Below are 26,311 nucleotides of genomic sequence, written 5' to 3'. Positions count from 1 at the left end.
TGGAGAATCTGATGGTCCGAACGGGGAAATTAACCCCGGAGGAGGATCCGCCTCTGTCCCCCGCGCTTCTGACCACGGTTGGAAAGGGGAAAAAAAAGTAATGGCGGGAAAGTTTCAACACCACGCTTGGCCATTTCGCTGGAAATTTTTCAAAAACCACCCGGTTGCGATAAGAGCCCCGAGTTTCGCCTGAATAGAGCTGTCACCCCAAATATTATCCAATCGGTGACCTCACTTCCTTCCACTGTCTGGTCTCAGCAGCATCGTCCACCGTGGTTAAAGTTATGTTCTCGTTCCCGCCTACTTCAACGCAGAATGATGACGTTTGTAGCATATCTGTGACGTACGGGTCGGATTCATGTGGCCTGGCCGTTCAGACGGAGGTCACATTTGAAAAGATGGGATCTGTGTCGTTCAGACCGTCATGAAAAGATCAGAGACAGGTCGCATAGGGGCAAAACAATGGGAATTGGGTCGTTTCAGCCTGCGGTGTGAACGTAGGCTTAGAAACGTTAAAGCTGACTGTATGGAAGGAAACGGTTTCTGCTCCTGATTCCAGGACAGAGGATGTGTATGTGTTGGGGCCGCAGGATGGCCGGATGGTGCTGATGTTGTAGCTTATTTGCCCCAGTAGGGGGGCTATGGTTGATGGGAGTGGGGCTCTGTTTTTAAAGGAGAATGCTTCGAGGGGCCGCACAGCAGGTCTGTGGGCCAGAAAAATGGAAACAGGAAGACACAGTCACACAACATCAAAACAGAAAGGCTTTTCTGTTCAATAAAACCGAACATGAAGCAGTACAAAGCCATTCTGTGTGTTAATAAAAGTGGCAACCGTGTCGTCTGACAGCAGGATTTTCTATGAGGAAAAGACGTCTTGGCTTGTTTTCTCATTGGCACCAACAGGAGTGGATGGATCCAACTGGCTTCAGAACATTATTGTGATTGGCTCCTTCAATAAATTCCTCTGATCAGCTGCCAGGTATTTTTAGGTGTGTAGCTTTTTTTGAGCAGCTTCCAGCTGAAGATCCTCAGATGTTTCTGCGTAACTGGAATTGAGAAGCCGAAAGATCACATGATCTTTTTTTAGGATCTGCAAAGTGGATCCTTAACAAATTAAATATTCTGCACACCTCAGTGGCAGACATAAAGAAATTCCCCTTTTGTCGGGTAATACAGAACCCATCAGTTCTATGTGGCAAACAAAAGTCATCATCCAGTCAGTGACGCCCTATAATACCTACCCTTTAGCAAAAACTAGCACTCTTCAAGTTTATTAAAACGTTTTGAACATTTTAAGAATACCTGAGTGTAAGTGTGTCAAATATACTATAGTACATGTACATGCAGTGTAGAAAATATATTAATTCAATTTCTATTCAATTCTACTTTAGTTATACAGCCCAATATTACTAAACATAGTGGTCTCAACGGGCTTCAGACTAAAACTACCTCAGTCTAAATTGGGACATTATAGATAAAAAAAGTAGACTTCAAGTAACTGCCTCACTTTTAGCATAGACGAAGTATACTGTAGTACACTCGTAAACCACTTTAGAGTACCTACTTTAGTTTACCATTTTGTTATTACTTTACTTTTTTTAAATGTTCCCTTTTTATTTTGTTTCCTTTTTTGGGGCTGTTTTTTTGGAATTATGTTTTGGTTTTTGGAATTTCGTTTCTAAAATGTAATGTGTTTTTTTATTGCTTTTTGAATTGTTGTGATCTTTAAAATGTTTTGGCGTTGTAATAATTCACACTTCAGGGCCACCGTAGAAAACTGCAAACAGAACATGACCCGAAAGAACAAAAGTGAAAAAGCTCAACCCTCACATCTGGTGCTGATGCTAAAAAACTGGACTTCTGCGCTGAACTGTTTGTTCCTTCTGTAGCTATGATGTCTGTAATCATCCTGAACAACTTAGAAACCCTCCAGAGGGCAGAACAGTAGCTGAGACTGTCTCTAGAATAGGAACCAGCATCACTGCTACAGAGACTCCGTCACCGGAAATACTTTAAAACCTTTCAAAGTAAAACCAAACATTTACCGTTTATTTTCCATCAGTTAGAAAAGCCACAGAGCTTTTCAACAGGAAACTACATTGTGACCAGAGGTGAAAAGAAAATGAACATTTGAACCACAGACGGTCAGAAATACAGAGTCAGACGAGGTTTTCGTGCTTCCAGACTCCGTCTGTGTGATTGAAATCCAGTCCGAGTTTCAATGTAAAGTGTCACTTTAGCTCAGTTTGCTGCTCCTTTTGCATCTGACTGGTCTGGACTTGTTGCAGCCTCGGCTGGAAGGATTTCGGCCTCCCTGATTCCTTCTGAAACATGAAGAAAACAGGAGATGTGGGCAGTTTTCCATTTGGGAGTGAAATCCACTAAGAACCATCTCAAATGACTAATCCAGTCGTCGTTTTCCATTTTCTGCATAAATGTGTTCAGCACAGACAATCTGGTCTTTATCCATCCTCACCTTCCAGTTCTCCATACGTACACTGTGAGTGTGACAGAAGGGAAATCCTGTCGTCTTTTAGGAAAGTAGAGAAAGCAAAGCAATTGATTACAAAGCCTGAAGATCACTCTCTGCCATTTTGAACTGTTCGAGTGCAAAAAAATGTTTTATTCATTGATTTGAGTCCAACCAGATTCCTTCTCTTTTAAAGAGAAACAGAGGAGTCTTTGCTCCCTCTCCTACCAGCTAAAAGCCCAGAAACACGTGAAATCTCAGGCTGGACTGAAGCGAAACAGCCTGAGAAACTAATTAAAAGAAAACCGGATGGCTCGTGTTTACTGAGCCAAAGATTTGACCCGACTCAGTCCAAATGTCAGCTGTGTGCACACAAACAAAGCACTTATTTGTAATGGAAAAAATAATTTTTTACTTTGAGGGTAGGAGGCTTTCATCTTGCAGCAGTGATGTCCTTATTTCCCACAATGCCTTAGCACAAGGTCAGTGCTTTATTCAATTTAGACACGGTGAGCAGAAGCACTGCAGGTTTCCTGAAGCCCTCCAGCAAAGAGACGGATGAAACTCCGGCACAGAAGCCAACTGACAGCTTGGTGTGCGGTCCAGGTGTTGTGGGAATTTAAATGCGCTCACAAAGTGACATTACTGGCACTTTTCCTGCTTATGGGGACGCAAAACAAGCCGTCATAACCTTTAAAATGAGTAATGGGTTGCTAGTAAGGTCAGAACCTGGGTAGGAGTGGGTGGAAGTTGGAGTGAGGTTAGCAGTTAATATGATGAATGTCGTCACCAAATTCAGTGACTTATCTGCTGAAATAATAGATCCGGCGCCGTGTCGCTGTTTGTGGGCCGTCTTCGGATAAACCCGTAGATTTGTGAGGCACACATGGCATTATCTGTGCTTGTGGATGAGCGCCGTCTTAGCTGTCGTCCTGACCTTTGGCGAGTCCTGCTGTTAAAGTCAAGGGAGCATATTTACTATATCACCGTGATGAGAGCTGGCAGCCCCGTCTGCTCCGGTACAGATCATTTTCACCTCATTGATCCACATTCAGGTCTGCAAGCAGACAAACAGTTTTATCTGGAACGTCTTTTTTCTGCACAGTTCTGTAAAATCCTCAACGAAAACAGAGTTTGCAGAACTTAGTTTTTACCATTGACTGTACATAAGAATTGGACTGAGTGGCCCCTCCCCCCCAGTGTTCCAAACAGGAAGTGGCTCCAAAAGCCAAAATCCCATAGACTTCTATGGAGAAATAAACAGCTGTTCCTCAATCATTCTATTGGTCAGAGGAACCGTTCTGGCTCTGATACCTTTGTTTTGTTTTATCTCTTTAATAATCCTCTTTTTTTTCCACGTTTTGTTCTGTAGTTCAAGTTATAATCTGACGAATCAGACGCCTCAATAAAAGTAGGCGGTCTCGTGTCGAATATTCGAAGAGGTTGATTGACAGATTCTCCCAAGCTCGCTTTCAGTGCCATAGAAATGTAGTCGGACCAATCACGGCTCACGGAGGACGTCTGGTTCCAACATGGCGACAGACACATCACCTAAAAATGTATTTTCACTGATTCTATTGTATTTCTTCTTAGACTTCCTGATTTCTGAATTACAAATCCTGTTTTTACTCGTTCTGAAAGTTTTCAATGCACAGATTCTCCAGGATCAACTCCTTTAGAAAATCAATCAGCTGACGGATCGTCATGAAGCCGGACAGACTCCTCCCCCTGTTCTTCTTTGTTTTTTGTAGTAAAGAGATTTTCATGATAACATTATTAAACCATTAACCTCATTTTAATAATACCAGAGGCTGGAGATTCCAGGATTAAATCCCAAACATGGATCATCTAAAACCTCCATCTGGATGAAACGCAGGAGCGGACGGACTCGTTTGTTCAGGACTTGAACCTGTGAGGGATCAGATCTGATTTGTTGCTCCAAACTGGAACAAAACCTCTGAGATCTCTGATCTCTGAAAGATCGGATGAACAAAATCTCTGACTGTAAGAAAAACCAAAGGAGCGAAGGCGACAGTAAAGCTGCAGTTAGTGAGGAAGTTCAGCTGGAAAACCTACAGCTCCTCTGATCGTCTGCATGGTCTTTCTGTTTGAGGTCATCTGATCAGATGCGGAGATGCTCTGTGGGGGGACAGTTGACGTGAGGAGGAAAAGGTGAGACCCACCCCAGAGAAGGCGCTGCAGCGGCTCAGGTGGACACTCGGGTACCAGACTGTCTGGGATTAAATCCAGTGGTTTTCGTTTAAGCATATTCCCTGTTTTCTTGGTTTTGGTCCAGAATCAGGTTTTGCCATCTGCTCTAATGATGTGAATGTTAACAGAAACCTCAGACTGGATTAAAAAACACATTTGGAAGCATCTCTGCTGACGAATCAGGTGAGCTTTAGAAAGCAAAATGACCAAACTGGAGACCAGAACCCAACACAAACATGATGAAGAGGATTGGACAGGTGTCTGTACAACCAGCAGCTAAAAGAGGATTTCCCTTCCCGTCGGAAGTAAACCTGCTTCCTGGGATGAAGTGCTGCTGAATGTGTGAATCAATCTGAGTATGGATAGTATCAAAGGTGAAGTATTGATACTAGGGTGAGGAGATTGATACTTTTGTCGCAGTTTTTCCTTTAATACAGACAGTAAAGACTTGTAGTGACTTATTGAGTTCATGCAAGCACAGTGTCTGTCTGCGGTGTTGTCAGGTGAGGCCAAAGACCCCCCAGTTGGAGCAAAAACCTGTCTGTCTGTCTGTCTGTCTGTCTGTCTGTGCAAACGTTGCACCTGTCTCACTGCTGCTCCCCTATGGGGTAAGGAATCTGTCAATAAGAAACGTATTCATAAAGACAAAGTTGTGCTTCATGGAGTAGCAGAGATGGTTCCAGAGTGTGGCTGTGTCTGCATGAGCATGAACGTACAAATCCACATTTTGTCTAGTTTGAATCTTTGCATCAGACGCTGAGAACCTGCTCTTCAGAAGGTGTCTGCTGTTGCTAGACAGAAGCAGGTTTTGAGGACAGAGGCAGCAGTCAAACCCTGCTTTTCTGTCTAAAAACAAGCATTTTTCCTCGCTGAAAAATGGATGCAGTCCTGAGAGTTGAGTTTGTGCAACAGAAGGAAGAAAGTGAACACAGACGTGCCTCAGGTCCTTCACTCCCTGTGGCTGAAGCAGAAAATGTCCATCATGTTTCCGGAGAGAAGAAGTAACGCTGAAGAGCGTTCTTCTAAAGATCTGCTGCTGCTCTTTGTCTTCATTTCTGAACCTCATAGTCAAAGCATGAATTTAAGGATGAGGCTGCAAACAGGAAACAATCTAAATCAACTCTCAGCTTCTGCTTTTCTGTCAGAAGATGAAGATGTGGAGCTTGAAAGCTCTGGCCTGTCACAGAAACCTGACACTGCGTTGATGATTTAGACGGTTGAAATGATCTGGGGGGTCCCTCGCTGTGCTGCCATGGATGCCGGTCTGAGTGAGACACTGGATCTGAGCAGAGCGGGCGCCGGCGGCTCCGTTCTGATAGGCTCCTCCCTCAGCGGCGGCGTCTCTGGGAGCTCTGTAGCAACAGCTGGTAAAACGCTGCTTGGAAACCAGCTGCCTTTTTGCCATTACTTTACTGTTCGGGTCAGAGAGCCGATAATGGAGCCGCAGAACCACCCGCTGCTCGCCATCGCTCTTCCTCCATCATGTTGGACAATAACAGTCAGAGGACAGATAACAGTGTGGCACAGGAGCCATTTATCTTATAAATGTCAGCCTCAACATGACAAAAACCATCAGACTAATGTCTGCAAGAGTCTCAGGCAGCTGGCCCAAACTTTTCCATAAAATTAATCACCCGAGATTTTAGGAAATCTCTGTGAGAGTCACTGATCCACAGCTTCATGGATCCTCAAACTGCAGGACCGAACCAGAACCAGGATTTAGTTCTGTTCGGTTTTCAGGGAGCCTTCTCTAGAGCTCAGCCCAGATTCGTGTCACTCCATGTTTGCAAAGTGAGCAACAGCAGCAACGTTTGTGTCTGCCAGCGAACAGAAACCTGACACGTGAGCTGGAATCAAGCCGTGCAAACTCATCCAAACTCACCTGGACTGATGTGGGGGGGCGTTGGCTGTGGCGTGGCGCTCACATTCCTGGATTTGATCAGTTATTCAGACACTGATGAAGCTTTTAATGTGCTGAGCTTCTCATTCTTTTACCTGTAAAGTAACATCAAGGTGTCTGAAATTAATAAAAACAGAGATTCCCTCCTGGAAGGTTTTCTCCCAAAACTAACATCCCAGTTAGTCCTCACTTTTCTCCTTAGTCATAGTCGATGAGCTGTGGATCAGTGGAAGGACAAGCCATGCTGAGGCAGACCAAACCCCGTCACCCTCCCCTCTATAACCCACCCCCCCCCACCAATGACGGCTGTTTCAGCAGCAGCTCATCACTGTCATGAAACGTGTTTCCTGGTCACCAAACAGCTACAACTTTATGAAAATCTCATCATAGCAAACAAATGTTATTAAGCAGCAAAGTCAGGATGTGAACGTTGTTCTAATTATGAGATTCATTATTTTTTACAAGAAACGAAGAGAGTCAGAAATGTATTTTCAGTCAGATCAGCCTTGTGGCGTCTTTATTAAGAGTTCTTTTTGTCCTTCAGAGACACCGTCTGCGTTCTGCTCCCTGAACCGCTGTTTCATGGCGTTCTGCTCAGGTCACCTTCTCAGAACAATCTCAAAATAACTGCGCCGGCGCAGAGAAGGACGTTCAGTCAGAGCTGCACAGCCTTCTCCTCTGCAGCATCACACAGGAGAACCTTCAGCTGTAAAGGATTATCCCATCTTATCGTAATAATGAAGAAGCCCCCCCCTTCCCCAGGTGTGGTCCTGATGGAGGTTTTCTTCCATTTCAAAGCGTTCTCTTCGCTGCCATCAGGATCAGAGATCACAGCCAAAACTCTTCTGCCTAATCTATCCGTGACTTATTTAGGTTATCATCAGAGAACTCTTCAGGACTCTGATGAGGTTTTTTGTTTTGGCAACTAAAGTTGTTCACTGACTTCATTGAATTAATATATATAGTTGAATCTACAAAACCTTCATATGGTATCCATAAGGACTTTAGCTTTTATTTTGAAGGGTCAGGGATCCAAACACGTTTCAATCAGCGCAGACACATAGTCAGAGACGTTTCATTCTGCCTATATTCTACTTATTGCCTTCATGCAGACACAGTGGGATGGGTCCATAGAAACACAGTTATGCATCTCCGTGGCTCATTTGTTCCGTTCTTGAGAAGAAACGTTCAAGTTTGAGGATTTTCTTCGACCCAAAGCTCTAATTTTGCTGAGGAACCGTGACGGAAATGCCAACGAGAGCCACCTCTCTGAAAGAGGACGTGAAAAACAAGCCAGCAGAGTTATTCTCCAAGGAGGAGCTGGTGAAGGTTCAAGGACGGTAAAATGCAAAGTTGCAGTCTGACTGATCGCTGTGCATCTCATTCCAGTCTGAGCTGTGAGACAGTTTGGGGGCTTTTTTGTGAAAGGGCAGGAAACAGCTGATCCTAGGAGAACAACGCCGGGTTCTACTTTTACTTCTCTGAGGCCTTGAGTCACAGAAAGGAACCAACAGGAAGTGAAGGTCAATTCTGGTTTCATACTCAGAACGGATGAACTGAAACACTGACAGAAGTTTGGACTGAGGGTCCAAAAAGAGCGTTTTCACTCTGCAGGCGTTCAGCCGTCCAGCTGCTGCGATGTCATTTCCTGCCCGCCGCCGTCGCCATCGTCACATGCAATTAGTCACAGCCCGCTTTACCCAGAGGAGGAGTTGGCTACTTTAATGGCGCCACTTCTCCTTAAGTGAGGAAAGAGCAAATGTTTGTGTGAAAGTGCCAAGAAATGACCAGGAAAAGGTTAACAAGCTGCAACGGAGAGCAGGTTATTAAATGATTACCAAAAAACTAAACGCAGATCCTGTTTTAATCCCTTTATAGTTAATCACATAAAACATTATTGGGAGCACATTAAGTGAGCTGAAATATGCCTAAAGCTAAAAGTACTTTAGCAGAACAGCAACGTTTAATTGACCATTTTAGTCATATTTGTAATTTTATGCAGGTTTGACGATATAAATTCATGTTTTTTACCTTTTCCATAAAAAGCTGTCAAAAATATTCATCCCCAGTTTGAGGGGCTTTGAATCTGTTGTTAAAAATAAGTTCTTTTTATTTGTGTGGCTTCACACCAAATAAAAACAGCAAACTTCCACTCCGCCCTGTTTGCAACATGGAGTTCTGCACAGTTACTCCAATCTAACGGAAGCTTATAAGGATCTTTCATTATTAGCACAGCTGATGAACCGCTGAGACTGGCGAGCCACACATCCGCTGAAGTTCATAAACGTTTTATGGAAGTGTGTGATAACAAGCACGGCAGCGGCAGCATATTTAGTAAGCCAATTAAAATCACTGTGCTGCAAATTGCGCTTTTTAATTTAAAATAATTGTAGTTTTGCAGCTCATCGGCCTTTTTCCTGGAAATAATTAAAGCGAGGACTTCATTACAGGCAGTTTTGCTCACAAGTGCACTCTTAATCTGCCTGAAAGATGGTTTTCAGATCTTGGGAGAGTCTTCTGTCTGTGTGACAGACGGTTCCACTCACACACCCAACATTATTCACTGATTAAAACACCCAGAATGGTCCAACAGTTAACGTTGCTGCTGCAAAAACTCTTGCTTTCTTGGTCTGCAGAGAAGTTCATGCTCATCTGAGAGCTGTCAGGACGAGCCCAACCCATCATTCTTCTGCCGCCATGCCTAACTGTTGGTATGAGGAGATCCTGCAGATGGAATTTTAGGAAAATTCTGGTTTGATCATTCAAACCAAGCATCTCCACTTTGACCCAAACATCACGAGAACATCACAACAACAGTCTGCTGGTTTCATGAGAAGCTTCTTCTGCAGGAATATTTGGAGCCTTTTCAGGTTTTAGCATCTGAACAGTCAAGCAGGATCTTTCAGCCTCTTCAGAATCCTCCTCATTGGAAGGTTTTATTCCTGGCTGTAAGTGAACGACTCCTTCTGAAGGGATGTGCTGCATCACTGTCACTGATGGTGTTAAACTGCCATCGTCTTCATCAGAGCTTCATCAATCAGAACTCGCTCTGACATCACAGCCCTTTCTGGCTCCAGCACCCCAAATTCAGAGCATTATGGGAAAAGTGTAAAGCCTCCACAACAATTCTTCATGCTTTCAGGGAAATTTTCATTTCTCTTTTGTTTTGTTTCAAAGGAAAGTGGAGCTTCATGAGGAAAACCGTCTCGTTTCTGGACATTTGACCGCCAGTGCACCTTCCTGAGAAACTAAGAGTACTTCTGCTGCTTTTAAGGTCTGCACATGTGAAGGAAAGTTTTTAGAGTTGTTTTTATAGAAAAGCCCAAATGTAGACCCCATGGTTCATTCATTCAGTGGGATGCAGGGGTTAGGAGATATTCCACAGAGTACACATTTGCATGGAGGTCATGACAGATGAACAATGGGTTTAAACAAAACCATGACTCAGCAGAATCTGAAGCTAAACTCTTGAATCCACTGAAGGTTGATAATCTAACAGAAAGCAGCTGAAAAAGGAAGAAGAACCGACAGAAAAAGACCCAAACCCGAACAAATCATGCAGTTTCTCTGAGATTTACTTTAGATTGAACTCTTAGGACCCGACGTCCACATGCATGACATCACATCTTGGGTTATATTACTACAGGAGGTAAATCAGCTTCACTGAATAATAATAAAGAACACAGCTCTTCAGAGGCAGAGCTCTACTGGTCACACAGATGTTTACCACAGAATCTGAGCACCGCTCTCCAACGTTTGCCCAACAGAGAAAGTATCTGCACTGATCCGTCTGCAGGCCTCTTCTGAAGAAAGTCTGGGTTCACATCACAGACTCCAGGTTGAAAAACAAACCGTGTTAGAACCACAGCGGGTCCGAATGGATCCTGTTTGTCTGTTCAGAACGGTTCTGGCTCGGTAGAGACGTTTTGGAGTTTTAATGTGACAAACTCCACAAAAGTGCAGAAAACTGTACCGATTACTGTATCTTCATATCATAAGCGAGTACAACATCCTAATTGGAGATTCTGTTTTTCTCTCTTGTGCATAATTGCGCTCAGCAGGAGCAGGAGGTGATGAGAAAAATACAATCAGCATTTTTCACTTAATCACTTCCCAGCAGCACGTTTTCCTGCATTAAGAAGATGCTCATCACGAGGGGCTTTTCCCCTAATAATCTGCAACGTGACAACTTACTGCAATTATAACAGCAAAGATAAGTCATGCACTCTGGAATAATAACTCCCAACGATAAAGAACATTAGGGCACGTGAGTGACAGGAAGTTTCTTGCTGAAAAAGTTTTTCTTTGTGCAAATATGACAGACGTGTCTCAGGAACAGAGATGTCTTCACGACCAAAGCTATGAGGGAGAACGTGTTGTCAAAAATACAAAACTAGATTAAATGTTTGTGCAAGAATTTTCTGTTTGATGCAAAGAAAATGTTCTTTTATTTCTACCAAATGGCCTCGGCTACATGTTTCCTCCTTCATTTATTCAGGAATCCACTGAAACTAGAAAAGAAATGGACCAAGTTTTCAACGTTTATCCTTTCTTTGTCATTTTGTGCTGATTGTGCGCTCGGATTCTCCTGAATTAATGCATGAGCTTGTTTGGATTCAGGCTCCAGTTCAAGGGTTGGCCGATGAAAAGGTCAGCGCGGTTGAATCTGAATAAGGTGCATTTTGTTGACTGCTCATCTATTTTCCTCGTGGAGTCACATTAAAGTTGGTTTTTGTGAAAAACATCCACTTAAGGAGTCGCATCAAGTTCAGATGATCTGCTGAGGAGGAAAAAGCTCAACTTTGTAACCACTCATACCAGCCAGAGTTTGTTCATGAGCCTCTGAGGCGTTACATACAAGCAGGAGGACAGACGTCTGACTAACCAGATGTTCTGAGCACATGATAACGCCTCATTCAGACAAATATAATGAATGTTTACCTGAAAGATCCAAACGTCTGTGGATCGATTCCTTAAACATTCACTGAAACATCTGATCGATTCGCCTCCAGCAGCTGCAGTGGCGTTTCTACATGAAGGTCGTGATCTCACAGCAGCTTCCAGGACCTCCTGGGATGAAATAAGATTGTTTAAATTCACTCATTTGTTTGACAGTTTTCCATTTCATTTGTGTTTAATAAAAGCATTCACACTTTGTACAAACACAAATCCCCATGAAAATCATTTTAAACTGTCCAATGTTTTGCTTTGACGTCCAGGTTTGATCATCAAAGACTGAACAGAAGCTTCTTCACTGAATGAAGCTCATGAAAGATCTCCAAGGAGCAGCACAACATGCTGCCATCGACTCGGGTTCGAGTCCGAAACAGACTCCTGGGACTCCAGAGAACCTCAGAGATCCATCATGGAGAACACTGAACACAGGAGAACCTTCACAGGAAGAAGCAACACAAAAGAGCTCAGGAGCATGTGGAGGACTCGTCCAGGAGGTCCTGAAAGAAGCAGAAGAAGATGGAAAGACCTCACTGGAGGTCAGAGGTCAGGATCCCACAGTCAGAAAGAGACTTTTGGACAAACATGGATCCATGAAAGACGCGTCCAAAGAACACAGAGGAACATCTGGAGGATCCACTAAACATCTGCATTAATGTTCTGTTGAGACAGAAGAGCGGCTTCCTTAGAGGAGAACCAAACATCAGGATGGAAACTAACAGACTTCAAGTCTTTGAGTGGAACAAGGAGGTGGGAGTGTGATGGTGTGGAGTTACTTTGAGCGGTTTGCTGTGAAAACTTGAACCAAAAGAGTCATCCATCAATTTATGAGATCAGCCTGAAAGCACTGAGGTTCTGGAGCAGAACAATGACCCGCCATTCCAAAAAGCGTTCAGATGTGTCCAAAAATAAAATGAATCTAGATCTGAACGTGAGAAATGTGTCGCCTAGAAAAAACAAATCAGACAAATCAACCGAGTTTCTTCACAGACACTAGAAAAACCATGCGGTCGGAGCAGAGGACGACATCACCAGCTAAAAGGTTTAAGGGATGTCCACGTTTGAGTCCGTGGACGGACACTGAGAGACTCGACTCTCTTCAGAGCCTTTGGTTCCCCCAACAAACGGCAGAAAACTCAAAGCAGAGGAGGATGTCAGCGTCCTCCATGCCGACGTTCTCTGACCCAACACGTGTGCCCGGAGACATGGATCCATGTCATGGAGGTTCTGATGATCCGTCCTTCAGACGGATCTTCAGAACCGACGGAAACGGAGTCTGATGCACATGAAGGAAGGAGAAGGAAGGAGAACCGCTAACGGTTGGTACTGAATTAAAACGGTGATTCATCAAAGTGATCCAAGAACCCTCGACTGTGCCTAATTAAAATCAGTTTAATTGTTTAATTCCAGCAGAGAGCCATGGGGGCTTTTGATGGATGGATCTTTACCCCCTCCAACCAGGTTTTCATCAAGAACCTCAGCTGATGGTGCCTCTTTTCCTGTGTGAGGAACACATGAAGGAAGAAGGTTTCTACTTTCAAACTTTTCTGTCACTGAATAAAACATATTGAATATCATGTTTTTAAACTGTAATACTGTGGTAGAGGGTGAAGCTGAGACTTTATGGTCCAAAGATTAAACAGAAACGTGACAAAAGGAAAAAACAAAAAGTTTCCTTAGTGAACCAGGAGAAAGTGGAAAAACAGAGCAGCAAATTAGGAGTAAAGAGGATTTTTTTTACCTGCTTTTCAGTGGGAGAGAGTTCTCTGATTGGAATAATACATCTGGAGAGCTGTTAATGCCACCCCGAGTGCCGCTGGAGGAGTCGGATGAATTAATCTCCTCCCTGACTCGATCTTAGCCAATTACATTATCCCTGATTTATGAAAGAGCACGCCTCAAACACTCCAACATGCAGGCAAAAGAGGGGAGGACCACTAAATCCCATTCTTTTGTGGAATTCCAGCAGGAGAAGTAATGTTAAATCTTAACGTTTAATTAAATTCTGACTTGATAATACTGTCTGACGTGATTTAATTACAGTCTGAGGCCTGAAGAAAAGGTGAAAGACCATATCGTTTTTGCCTGGATGATTGTTCTTTATTTCAGAAATTTGGAGGGACTTTATCTGCACGGACTCTATTACATTTGTCAAACAAAGACAGACGTAAGCAAAGGTCCAGCCTCTGCAGCCCCCCTGGAGGCTGATGCGTTCAGGAAGCCTGGGAAATTTACGTGACACTGAGAAGTTCCAGATAAGATCAGAGTTTGGTCACGTGGCACCAAATCTGGCAAAAGTCAAAGTGAGAATCCACTGAAGCTGGAGGGCAGATGAAGGTCATGCTCTGTTAAACTGGGGAGGTTTTTTAGATTTGCTGTCAAAATGCAGAGCATGTGCCCTCTAGGCCACCGTAGGGATGATGTTAATGTCAAATAAAAAGATTGTTTTGGTGAATCTTCATTGAGAATCAGGTCTGAATCAAACCACCAGCTGTTTCCATGGTTGAAGTGAGCGGTGAGTCCAGAGCTGCAGGACGCTGCACGTCTAATTCTGTTCTTTAACAGTAGAGTTGAAGAGAAAAAAAAGGCAGTGGTGGTGCCAGAACTTCCTCTTTTGACGGGCATTGTGGGTAATTGGGTTGTCTGGATCAGCTTGCCAGCAAAGGCAGAGCAGCTCTGTGGAAAGCAGGAAGCTGATTAACAGCCGGCGCCGCTCGCCGCCTCCTGACAGGCTCCACGGCGGCTACTGCGGCGGCCAGACAGAGAGCGAGGAGGTCGGCCCGTCGCTGCTCAGACCCGGGGACAAGAACGGGCAGAACTCAATCCGAACCGCTGTGGTTCTGGGTGAAAGCTTTAGGATCTCCTCCATCAGCTGACTTTCAACAGTTTCAGTCATTCTGGTGTCAAAACATTCAGCTCCTAAAGGAGATTCCTGTTTGTTCTGCAGCTCACTTTACTGTTTTTTATGCACAGAAAATAATAGAAAAAAACATTTTTGAATAATCTTTAAGCGATTTAGGAACAAAATGAACGATCTGCTGATCACTGGGAAGCTCAGAAGAAACTAGAAGCTTTGGCTTCATCACTTCTAGGAGCTCCTGGCTGCTGGTTCTTCACGTCTCCACGTCGCTCCTCATTACACCTTCATTCTCAAGGTAAAGCATCTGCCCATCATATGCCCTCTTTGACATGTATGAATGCTCATCTCTCCATGCTGTTTTCCCGCTCTCCTGCATCCTGTTCTCCATCAGGAGCGATGCTGTCAACCACCATCAGCTCCGGCTCTGCCGTTCATCCGTCTGTGGTCTGACTTTACCCCAAACATGCCAGACGTCGTCTCATCCAGAAGACCTCTCCTGCGGGAAATGATTTACCTGTTTCCTGAATGTTCTCCTCAACCTTCTTCAGCTTCAGCATTCACATATCCAGACTTTTGATCAATCAGAATGATGTTCCTGTTTTTCCATCAGATGATCACAGAAACGCGTCCGCTTTCCATATGAGGCCATTAGCAGGTTCGATTCCCTGGAAAGGCGCTTCCCGTCTCTCCAGGTTTTCGCTTTTAAAGGCATGAGACACAAGACAAAAGCTGAACCCACAGGAGAGGGTCAGCAATGGAGGAAGTGCTGTCATGGCACACTGAGCCTGAAGGAGGCGCTATCCACCTATCTTTGCTCCTATTGAAGCTAAAACTGTTGTAAATGTTTCACTCATAACGTTGGAGGCTTGTGATCTGAAGAAAACATCTGAATAATCAGACTGAGCTCACTTCATGTGACACAATGTTATGATTTCGAGATGATTTTTCAAACAAATGACTAAAAACAAAAATAGTCTGTGATTCTGATAGTTTCCTCAAACCTTTCAGGTTCCAGAAAAAGTCTGTAAATGAGTCCAAAGCCGACTCAGACTTTGAGTAACTTTGGTCGTATTCATGGTTTGAAAATGTGTTTTTAGGAGGTTTAAAGAAGTGTTTAGGTTTTAGGTTCCATAAAAGATTTAATACTTGATCCTTTGTTCCTTTCAGTCTGTTCAGACTCTTATTTTGAAATGAATAAAAATGGATTTGTTAAATAGCTAGTTTATTAGTTTTAGGCTCAAATAACAGTTTACACTAGTTCTGTTTCCAAGTAAAAAATAAAATGTTAAAGTTTCAGTTTTTACAACAAACTGATTAAATGAAGATGTTTTGTTCTGTGTTACATAAAGACGAGTTTAAGAATTATTTTCATTTGTAAAAATGAGCAGAGTCATTTGCATAATTTCTTAGCTTTAGGGTTTACATAAAACAGTGTGCTGTCATGTTTCACAATAAAAGTCTGTCTTTTATTCAAGTTTATCCTTGATCTTGTTCTTCTTTGAGGGGAATTATCACATCTGGTCATTTAAATCTCCATAAAAGACGTTCCTGACTGACTGATCATCATATTCAGCCTGCAGGACGCGTTGGGGGGGGAGGGGGGGCAGAGACGCCACAATTTGCTCTGTACAGCTTTTTCAACAAATCCCTCCTGGATGTTAAAAGATGAAAGTGCAGAAGTGGAAATGCTGTTTGGAAACAAACGGAGCCGTTGGTGCTGTGGTGTAGCGGCAGCAGTGTAACGGCCTGCATGTGGTTCAGCAACGCCTCGCTTGTTCCTGGGTGGTGTGGAGAGCAATGACTTGCACTTACCCCCCCAGAGAACGGGTGAATTGTGAGTGCGGGCTCAGCCAGACAAATGGCCGCGTGTGCATTCACACGGACGCACACACAGGGTCAAGTGCTGGAGATCCATTATCCAGATCAGCCGCTGGAGATCCAGGCGTCTGGATGCAGAGCGCATTACATGATTGAGGAGAGTAAAGATGGCGTGCAAACACGGCGTGTTTGTGAGTGCACCTCAGCCTCTGGAGCCGCACGCAGCTCTCCTGCAGCTCTCAGGTGAATCACTCCCCAGCCATCCAATTTACAGCGTGGGTAAGGGGCGCATCGATCCGGGCTCCGGGCTTCCACAGACGCAGGTCATTTCTAAAAAAGAAGGGGGAAAGAACAGCGGCGGCTGCTGGGCCACATTTGACATCAGGTAACACTCATTTGAAATCTGTCAAAGTGTCCACCTGAAAAGGAAGGACAGACGGTGGAACAATCTCTCAACCATTACTTTCCAGGAGAAAATGTAATTGTTCACTTTCGGGTAAATCCTCCGTAAATACAAACATGTCAGGGTCACTCAGGAGTGGATGGGATGGAGCACAGAGCAGCCAGAGTCCAGATGAGCTCGAAGATACGCCTTTACTGGATTTTACTGACCCTCCATTGGGTCATCAAAACGGAAACTGATTAAGATGAAGCAAACATGGAAACAAACCGGTAATTGAAGTCACATCCCCACAGAAGAAGCTGTTCCTTTTATACTTTCCATCCACATTCAGACTCGTTTCCTTGTTGGGTTTCTTGTTTTGTTGCTGGGAGAGACTGGAAAACCTCCAGAACGTTCCGTGAGACGCTGAAAAACTGAGCGTTCACAGCAGAAAAAAAATTATAAAAAAAGTCTGCTTTTATCACTGCAGCTGCTGCAAAGGCTCATGGGAAAGCAGAGAAGCTTAGTGATATCCCATCTGAAGTTCCACCTCCCTCCACACATTCCATGAATCATCTTTGAGGAGGACGTCAAAAGAAAGTCTGCTCCAGGATTCAGGAGAGGAGAATCTGGTCGGTGGTCAAACTTTTTGATCCAGGGTTTTTTTTGTTTTGCTGGATCAGTTGTACAGCTGACAGAGTTGCTGAGGATCATGGGAGTTCACCCGTTTAATGTATGTGTTTACAGAAAGGGTTGGATCTTCTCCTTTGCACTGTCCTGTGGAGGTGTTATGCTAATGTGGGTCCATCCGATCTCTGAACAACCATAAAAGGAGTTTGGTTTGCAGTAAGTCAGATCTGTTTCCGGTACAAGCAGCCAGGGAGGGGGTCTGGTTTGGAGACCTCAGGGTTTCATCTGGGATTTTTGCAGATGATGTTGTTCTGTGGGCCTCATCAAACCAGGACCTTCAGAGTGCTCTGTGTGAAGCAGCTGGAATGAGAATTAGCATCTCCAGGTCAGACCCATGGTGTTTTCTCCTCTCTTGGTCAGACAAACAAGCTGTTATTTCTCTGTGCTTTTCTTAATCTGCACTTTTTCAACATATATTAAGTGGAGAAACGTCTGGACCCTCGAGTAATTGCAATGACAAATCACTGATTTATAAAAACACGCACAAAAATAAATCTCACTTTTAGTCCACAAAATCCCAAAGAAAAACAAAAATATGAAACTAGGATTCAAAATGTTCTAAAATCTATTTCATCATGAGTTAAGGTTTGGAAGAGTCACAGATAAGGTTGTTTTCTTTAATCTGGTAAGTTTCTTCTTTCTAATTTGGTTTGGAGGACAAAACCTGCAAAAGTAAATTTGGGAGAAGCTGCAGGTCGTCCTGACATTCAGAATCCGAGAGCTCCGCCTCCACCTTCCTGATAAATCTCTTAATTAAAGAAGCAAATTAAAAGCAAGTCGTGTATCTTCCTAGTTTATGGGAACATGGAGGAACGCTTACACGGTTTTCCGCTCGGTAACTGAAAAACAGCTGTGGATTCTTTCCATGCATAAGTCATTATCCATCTTTAATTGTTCTCGCTTCCCTTCTGATCCAGCAGGTTCCCTCATTAGCTTCGTGTTCGCGGCGTTTTGATGTGTGGGCGGGAATTTCCGCAGCGATCTATCTCAGCAACAGATTTGGTTTCCTCCTGGAATCTTCAATCCAATCTGCTGGAAAGAGGAGGTTCATTTCTCCTCTGCTCCCCCAAACTGCAGCCGTCCTCCAAAACAAACTTCTACGCAACATTTCCAAACCAATTAGGACGTAATTAATGAAAGCCTGCACCTGTAGAGGCCCGGCGACCGCCAGAGACGGGACAGTGAAAAATGTGGCAATCATATTAATCAAGCAAAAGGCACAGACCAATTACTCAGCAAACATCTTGAGTGTAGCACCAAGCAGGGAGAACAGGTGATAGTCATCAGTAAATTAGAGGCGCTTTCATCATGAGGGACGCTTGGCGAGGTGCAGGGCGGGGGCAGCTTTCTTTCAGGGCATGTGGGAGACAATCCAGCTGTTCCCCTTTGTTTATGAGCGGCTGTGAGGGTGATGAATGAAAATGTGATGTGGTCATGAGAGCCGGCAGCGGCTCAGTGGTGGTGAACTCATGCAAACAAACTGCCTGCAGTGTTTGCAGTTGGCATTTTGAGGGCAAATTAGCTGCTATTTATTGCTGCTTTCAGCACTGATGCTGGGAAAAGGCTGGAGAAGGAAATCAAACAAACTTTCAAACCTGTGCTTGGAGAAGAAAAGCTTTAGTTTAGCAGGAAACTCTGTTTCCCACAAGTCCCCTTAAGGAGCATCTCTCGAGCTAATGATGTGAAGTTGACGCTAAAGGTTCCCCCCATGAAAATATGCATCTAAAAGTTGAATCAGATGCAGAGGAGCATCTCAGGACTCGAGCTCGCTGCTCCTTTAAACCTCAGGTGTGAATCTTCTCCCATGAGGCCTCATTCAGGATGAAGCGGGTAGAATACCTGGAGTCTGATCAGGTTCCTCTGTCTCACAGTTCCCTGTAAAGTCACATGTTCTGAAGGGTCAGCTTTAAACTATCAAGCTCAGAGTTCAGGCTGGTCTTCCTTGGCCTCGGGAAAGAAGCTGCTTCCTGTGGTGACCTGCAGGCAGAGGAAGTCTACTCCTGAAAATGGTCAGGGGTCCTGGGCTGCTGTTTCTTCAGGTTCTTCAGGGTTGGAAAGAGGTGTCAGCCTGGCCCTGTTATCATGTTGGTTCTAATCTCTTTTAAATTGGGTTCATGCTTTTAATTCTTTTCTGTTCAGTTCTCCATGTGTGCAGCACTTTGGGGCTGCTTGGTGGAAGGTGCTTTATAAATCAATCAATCATGATGATGACGATGTTGACGTGTCTGCCTGAAACGTTCAGGTGCTAGGAAGGTGTGAAGCAGCGTGTTGTTGCTGCAGCACATGTGAACATCCAGAAGATTCTGCTCAGAAGAACCCTTCAGAGAACAAATTGGAGACATTCTGTTCATTAAACGTCTTGCATCTATCCGGGTTCTGTGGGTTCTTGAGCTGTCCGGGTCCGTGGAGGGTCTTAGAGAGAAGCGGCTGCATCCTTAGGGTAGCGCATGTATGTCTGCAGTTCCCTTAAGACGCGTACGGCCTCCTCAAGGGAACATTGTCGTGTGTGTGGTAAATGTATCATGAAGTATTCGTAAGGATAATGGAAGCCACACACACTGATGACGTTGAGTTATGCTGTCGTATAGCGTCCTTACGCTAAGTAAGAAGTGACCACTGGCTCCTTAATGACCACATGCAAATGCTGATGTGATCTGTAAGCAACCGCAGGACGTCCACACAAACTTCACTCTGATTGGCTAATTTCCTCATTTCTAACAGTCAGGCTGCAGAAAGCGAACAGCTTTGATGGGCTCCTTTTCCAGTCCACAGGATTTGGGGGCCTTAAAAAAAAAGGAAAAATCCGTATGACAGGCCTGCGTCTCACCTACTTCCCCCTTACTGACCCTTACGTGTTGTGGAAGCGTTCACTACGACCCGTCGCCTCAAGCAAGAACATTTTCTCTCTACGGGTTCACAGCGCGGTCTATGACCCTGATATGTCATGTCTGTCCAGTACAGGTTTTCACCAGCAGCTACATCATAGCCTTCAATCTTTTTTCTACACATTTATGATGGGATCAGAGGGTCAGGGCTGGAGACAGGGTGGGTCCTCACGGGCCACCATACAGCCACATTCGTTCTGAAACACCCATTTTATTTGGTGTTGATTAACCTTTTAACACTGCAGCTGTTGTGAGCGACAGCATTTCAACACATTCTGACTGAGAAGTTATCTGCTTTGGACAGACATGCAACACTTTAGGTTACTTGCTACTGTGGGATGTTGCATATCAGTGTAGAGCTGCTTCTCCTTGCTCTGATTGAATGTCACTCAATGGTTGAAGAGGAACAGTAGGTTAGAGAACGGCACTATTGGAGCTGAAGCTCTGGCGTTAAAGGGTTAACGGCGAGAACTCAACGTTCGACTGATGATGCGGCGGCGGACCGCTGACAGCTGAGACCAAACGCCGCTCTTCCTCTCCCTCTGCAGCACCGACTGACAGCAACTTCCACAGTTGAAGGAGAAGCTCCGGTTCAAGGTCGTGTTTTAATGTTGTTTCTGGATTTTCAACCATCTGAAGGAATGTTTACCCGGAACGTATAACCTTGACATTTTAGTTTCAAAGAATAAATCCCTTGAACAGACGAGAAAGCCAAACATGAAAACAAACACGTCAGAAATGAATTTGGCTGCAGTTTAAAAGCAAAACATTGTGCAGAAAAACAAAGATTGACGGCTGCTTTGAAATATTTTAATTAGTTTAGAAAAAAGTTTTTTATTGACTTTCTAAGTTGGAAGCTGCAGAATCCAGGCAGCCGTTTCCTGTTATTCTTCCATGAAGGTGTCAAAGCAGAGCTGTTGCTTTAGGGATGTGGATCCGGGTCAAGAGAAATGGAGATCATTAGATCAATCACTGAAGGAAACACGTGTCTTTCTTCCTGATCAGGGAACAAAAATGAATTTATTAATCTTTTTTGAAATATGCAAACACCTGAACTCCTGTGGAAACTTCCATAAATTCACTTTTTAACATCCTGTGGACAAAATGGTGATGTTGGTGTCCCACATGTGCGGTTGGGGCTATTTCCCCCCTTTGATCTTTTAATCCAGAGCAGTAATAGTTTTTAATCTCAGAGTTCATCACACTTTCCACTGAAGTGAGACGCCGCGTGGGTTGAGCTCGGTTGGATTTGCCGTCTTATCTTTCCTTTGCAGACGGATTCGAACATCCTTTGTCGGCCCTTTTGAATCAGGAGGGTCCTGACCCAGCTGGGACCCCGGACACATGCGGCTGACAGGCTGCTCCAGACTATCTTCAGAAACCGTTTCAATGTTCCTCTTTGATTAGTGTGTGAACAGCTGAGCGGCGCGGGAACAAACGCATCATTAATTCAGCCGTGTCCCACTGTCGTCATTATGCCCAAACCCGGTCTGATGCCGGGTTTGGGCATAATGACGGGAGGGAGGGAAACATGCCGCCGTCGGGGACCCGCGTTCCCTCCAAAAACAGCAGTATTCCTCTAATCGAGGTCACCGGGCACGCCACGCCTGAGGGGGAAGCTGCTCCCTGCTTTGGGAGCAGTTTGGAAGGGAACCATTAAAAACTAATAATTGATGAAGCTGGATGTGAGTGAAGGCACAAAACACTGTGACAGGTTACCATCCCGTCCTGAATCAATATTTCATAACCAGGAGAATGAGGATGAAAGCAGGAAGTGGGCATTTTAGGAGAAAACCAGAAAATAAAAAAAGACAGGAAGTGGAGCTGGCTGAACTGCAGAACAGGGTTATTTCAAAATAAAAGAAGGTGGGGAGAGAAGACTTTGAACTTTGGGAGTCTGATCCACAGAATCATCTTGAAGCTCATAGTCTCACAGGTCAGGAGAGTCCATCCTCAGGACTGTTAACAGCTTCCTGCTCCCAAACACACCTGGTCCAGGTGATCAGCAGAGCCAGAGACATGCATGCTGGGTACGTCTCTGAACCATTTGATGGTTAAATCGTGTGCAGCTGCCCCAGGAGAGTGGTCTAATGTAGGGGAAAAAAATTACACCCGGGTGAGACAGCTGAGGGGGTTTGAACCTTTATGTCTAAATTCAATCAAAATCAAGAGGAAAGGCCCAGCACCACACAGTGATCAACGGGGGAGGCTCCACGGCCACGTAGACCACTCCCCAAGACATCACTGGCTGACCCCTCCCTCAACATGCGTGAACCTTCATCTGAGGGTCACAGGTTTGGTTCCACCCTTTCATGCAGAGAGAGAAGCCATGTAGGAGTCACCTCCGTAGGGGCAGGCCCCCCACCCGGAGCAGCCCCCCCTCAGGACCGAGGCAGGTGTGAGGCTGAAGGTCTGAAGATGGGATGGTTTCTGTCTTCCAGCAGCTGACTGGAGATGAAGCAAACGCCTCATTAAAGCAGAAAAGTCCTGCTGCCGTCGTCACGATGAGGCTCATCCGCCAAAAAACAACCATGAAGTCCAAACTGAAGCGGCCCGCCGCGGCGAGTCTCCTGGAAAATGAGGCTTCGCACTCGGCTCTTTAGAAGCCTTTTCAAATAATACCATTAAAAAATAATAACTGATGAAGCTGGATCTGAGCAAGGCCACGCAGCACTTTAAGGCTTTCTGCCGTCTTACGCTACAACTTCCAAATCAATATTTCATTAACCGGATGGGGGGGTAATGTTAATCAAGAGGCTCCACACAGAGGGAAGGTTTGGGTTAGAGACCCGTCAGGGTGGGGCGCGGCTGCACAGCACCTGCTCGCCCCTCGCTCTAAAAACCCTTCCCACATTTGGAAAAACGTCCCGGTAGGTTAGATGAGACGGATGTTTCGTGTTCTGGCCTCGGTGAAGGGATGGAGAGACTCTCACTTCACTCTGTCACCAGCTGGAAGACTTCAAAATCAAACATTTGGGTTTCTGATTGGAGCCCTTCAGTACGGTGGCCCTGAAGTTCAAATCACATCAACAAATCACTCAACGCAAAAACATTCAAGATCCTACCAAGAACAAATAATATAGTTTCATAAATCCAAACGAAATCCCTGCAACCAAAAACATAAAGAAGAAAAACAAAAGAAAATTGAAGGAATCAAAGTGAAATGTTAAAAACGAGACAAACGGGAACAGGAAGTCTCATGGGACGTCACTGAGCAATGATGACTTTTGGGTGGGCGTGGCCTGAAGCTTAAAGAAATATCTTGTTTGGAAGATATCAGCAAATCACTTCCCGTTGTGAAAGTGAACGAACAACATCATATATCCGTGATATCCCATAATTCCTACCTTTTCCAGTGTCTCATTTTGTTTTTTCTTACTTTTTTTCTTTCTTGAATTTCCTTTTGTTTTCTAAAACATTTCCTTTTGACTTCCGTTTTTTAGGGGGGGGGCATGGTATTTATGCTTTGGTTTCTGGAACATAGTGCTGTTTTTTATCATTTGTTTTGCTTTTTTTACTGTTACTGTGATCTTTAATGTGGTTAGTTTTCTCTTCCAGGCCACCGTACATGTTGTCACGTTTGTCTTTCAGCTTTATATCGATCCTCTGGTGACAGAAGTTTGTCTAAAGTTGAGTTTCTGTCATTTGTTGCTGCAACATTTCTGAATGATGTCACACATACCTCAGTCCAGGCTCTGCACATGCTGGATTCACTTTTTCACGTCTCTTTGTGTGTCATTGTGTGGTCCATGATGGTTAGCTGCTGTCTTCAGTGGAGGTGAAGACCCCTGACGGACCCTCTCAACTCCCCAGGATGGTTGCTTGTTAGTTGGAAGCACCAATTTGTCAAAGATATTTCTGTAAAGACAAGACGGTGTAAAAAAACCGACAGGAGAGCTGGAAACAGACAACCCTTCGACACCTCTGCTCCAAACAGCACTGAGGGTGTCCGCCCCCTCCCCACCTTCATTCAGAACTGGGTTGCCGTGGTAACATGAGGTCACAAGGTTAGTAGTTATCAATATGTTCTTAAACATCTTAAAATAAAGATAAATAAAGTATATAAATTCAACATTAGAGTCAGGACAGAGAAGGAAAGACAGCATTTCAGTATCGGCGCCAAACTTCATCCTCCACATCCCCCAACTCCATGATGGAAAGGATGAGCATGTTGGGGTTTTTCATCTTTCTATTGTTTTCATTGGACAGAATTTCTGGGGTTATTTTGTAATCGCTCTCTTGGCCTGGATAAATGATGGATAAATTAATAAAAGGTGTTATCTGTTGGAAAAGGGTTAGAAAGGTTTAGCAGACGACAGAGTTTAGCTCTCTCCTTCCTTAAGGCCACAAATCCTCTTTATTCAGTCAAAGTCTGGATTTATGAGATTCATCACAGAACCAAACAGCTGAAGAAAAACCTGGATGCAGGTCAATTATGAGGACAAACAGCCTGAAATGAGTATTTCAGAAGAAAAGGACGCGTGTCAAGGCAGAGTCTGCAAACTCCACAATAAACAAATACGACCGTGCAGAAAGGAACTGCGTCAGTGCTGAGAACAGAACCCTGAATCTGTTTATGCAGGTTGATCTTTAAAACAAACATCAGCTTACACTAGGTTACATTTGCGTGTCCATATAGGCCTGTATATATAGATATTTTTCTTGTTGTTTGTTTTGTTTTTGGGGTGGTATTAAACTCCAGATTTGGTCCAGCAGTCCAGGATCCTGTTTATGAGCCCAAACTTGCTTTTCAAGGACACGGCAGCTTTCTGAGACCTTTGATGGGAGAGAGATGAAGTGGAACAGCTGCTTCTCTCTTCCCTCGGCTTAAGGTGGATTTGTGTTGAGTGGGATCCGTGTGGGCTTCAAGCATCGGGGCTAATTCATGCGAGCTCGTCATTCCGAGCTGAGCGGCTGCACATTTGATTAGCTGCTATGCCGCCGTAATGGAATATGAGGATGCAGGCCCGCTGTGTTTGAATGATCAAAAGTCCGTTTTGCTGCCTCCAGAGGCTCCTCTGCCTCCGCCTGCTGCACCCTCGCACCTCCCTGCACGCTGCTGCAGCCTCTGTGACAAATTGAGATACAGGAGTTCATCTCCAGGAATTCACCGTCATGCAGCACTGAGACTCAGCAGGATTTGTCTTTGGTTTCCTGTAGGATGACATCCTGCACACATGTCGTCCGCCTCCTGCAGAGCACGGTGAGGATGCTCAGACTGACGCCGCGACTGGTGCAAGAGCGACCCCTGGTGGAGGAAAAGTGCAGGCTTTTGCAGCCACCAGATAAAACAGAGTCAAAGTAAGTCAACACAAGAATCAGTTTGGGCTTTTAATTGTTTCTAATGATTGAAGTGTGAAGGGTCTCTGTCAGAATAAAGTGAAAAGCTTCTCCAGTTTGCAGCAAGCAATAAAAGACAGAAAAAAAACTGAATGCTTCCAAACTTTGTAATTTATAAATAATCTGAAGGTCTGTTCCAGATGATTCACATTTGAACAAAAATATCGGTTTTTAAAGCAGGCTGAGAAAAACTTGGTCTGATTTCTCCTCAAGTTAACTTTTTTAAATGAAACAATGACAGAAATCATGACTGGACTGTAAATACAGCAGAAAATGACTGGGTTGAGTTGAGTGGTTGTGGTATTCACTCATTTCACATTATGTTCATTTTTGAACAGTTTGCTAACTATCAATCCTCACAGCTGCTTTTCTATTGTCCTGCATTCTTGTGATCTGCAGACGTCAATGTGCTGATCTGAGTTCTCTTTATGGTCCTTACTGCCCCCTGGTGGCTCACAGGAGCTTAACATTTACATAGCTCAGTATTAACAGCTACAGACCACACACAGGTAACTAACACCAACATCAGTACATGGACAGTGTTGGGGGTAATGGAAAATTACTGTAACTTCATTACTTTTGTCGGTGACGGAGGAACGCAACAAATTACAGCGCATATTTTGGTAATTAAATACAATTACTGGACTACAGAAACCCTCTTTACTTCGTTAATTAGGTTTTGTAGACTCTGGCATTTTCTCTCAGTTACATGAAATGCAGCGGAGGTTAATTCTAATGTAATAATGTACTGATGAATGAAACACCTGTCCATCCTTCCTGGGAGCTGGTTTTTATTTTTTAT

At 44.3% G+C, this 26,311-nt stretch overlaps 2 long non-coding RNA genes across 2 annotated transcripts; both read right to left on the bottom strand.

Annotated features, from left to right (window-relative positions):
- Positions 1-2,028: 2,028 nt before the first annotated feature.
- On the bottom strand, positions 2,029-3,812 carry LOC105355706. The gene is made up of 2 exons (XR_910052.2): positions 2,477-3,812; positions 2,029-2,324 (listed from the first exon to the last, which is right to left on the bottom strand). It is a non-coding gene; the product is annotated as an uncharacterized LOC105355706 (long non-coding RNA).
- A 2,722-nt stretch (positions 3,813-6,534) lies between these two features.
- On the bottom strand, positions 6,535-24,033 carry LOC111948693. Its single transcript, XR_002874649.1, has 3 exons — positions 23,852-24,033; positions 11,523-11,651; positions 6,535-6,676 (listed from the first exon to the last, which is right to left on the bottom strand). It is a non-coding gene; the product is annotated as an uncharacterized LOC111948693 (long non-coding RNA).
- Between the last annotated feature and the right edge of the window lie 2,278 nt (positions 24,034-26,311).

This window comes from Oryzias latipes, chromosome 14 (genome assembly GCF_002234675.1).
Source record: "Oryzias latipes chromosome 14, ASM223467v1".
NCBI lineage: Eukaryota > Metazoa > Chordata > Actinopteri > Beloniformes > Adrianichthyidae > Oryzias > Oryzias latipes.
This window is presented reverse-complemented; position numbering and strand designations above follow the sequence as displayed.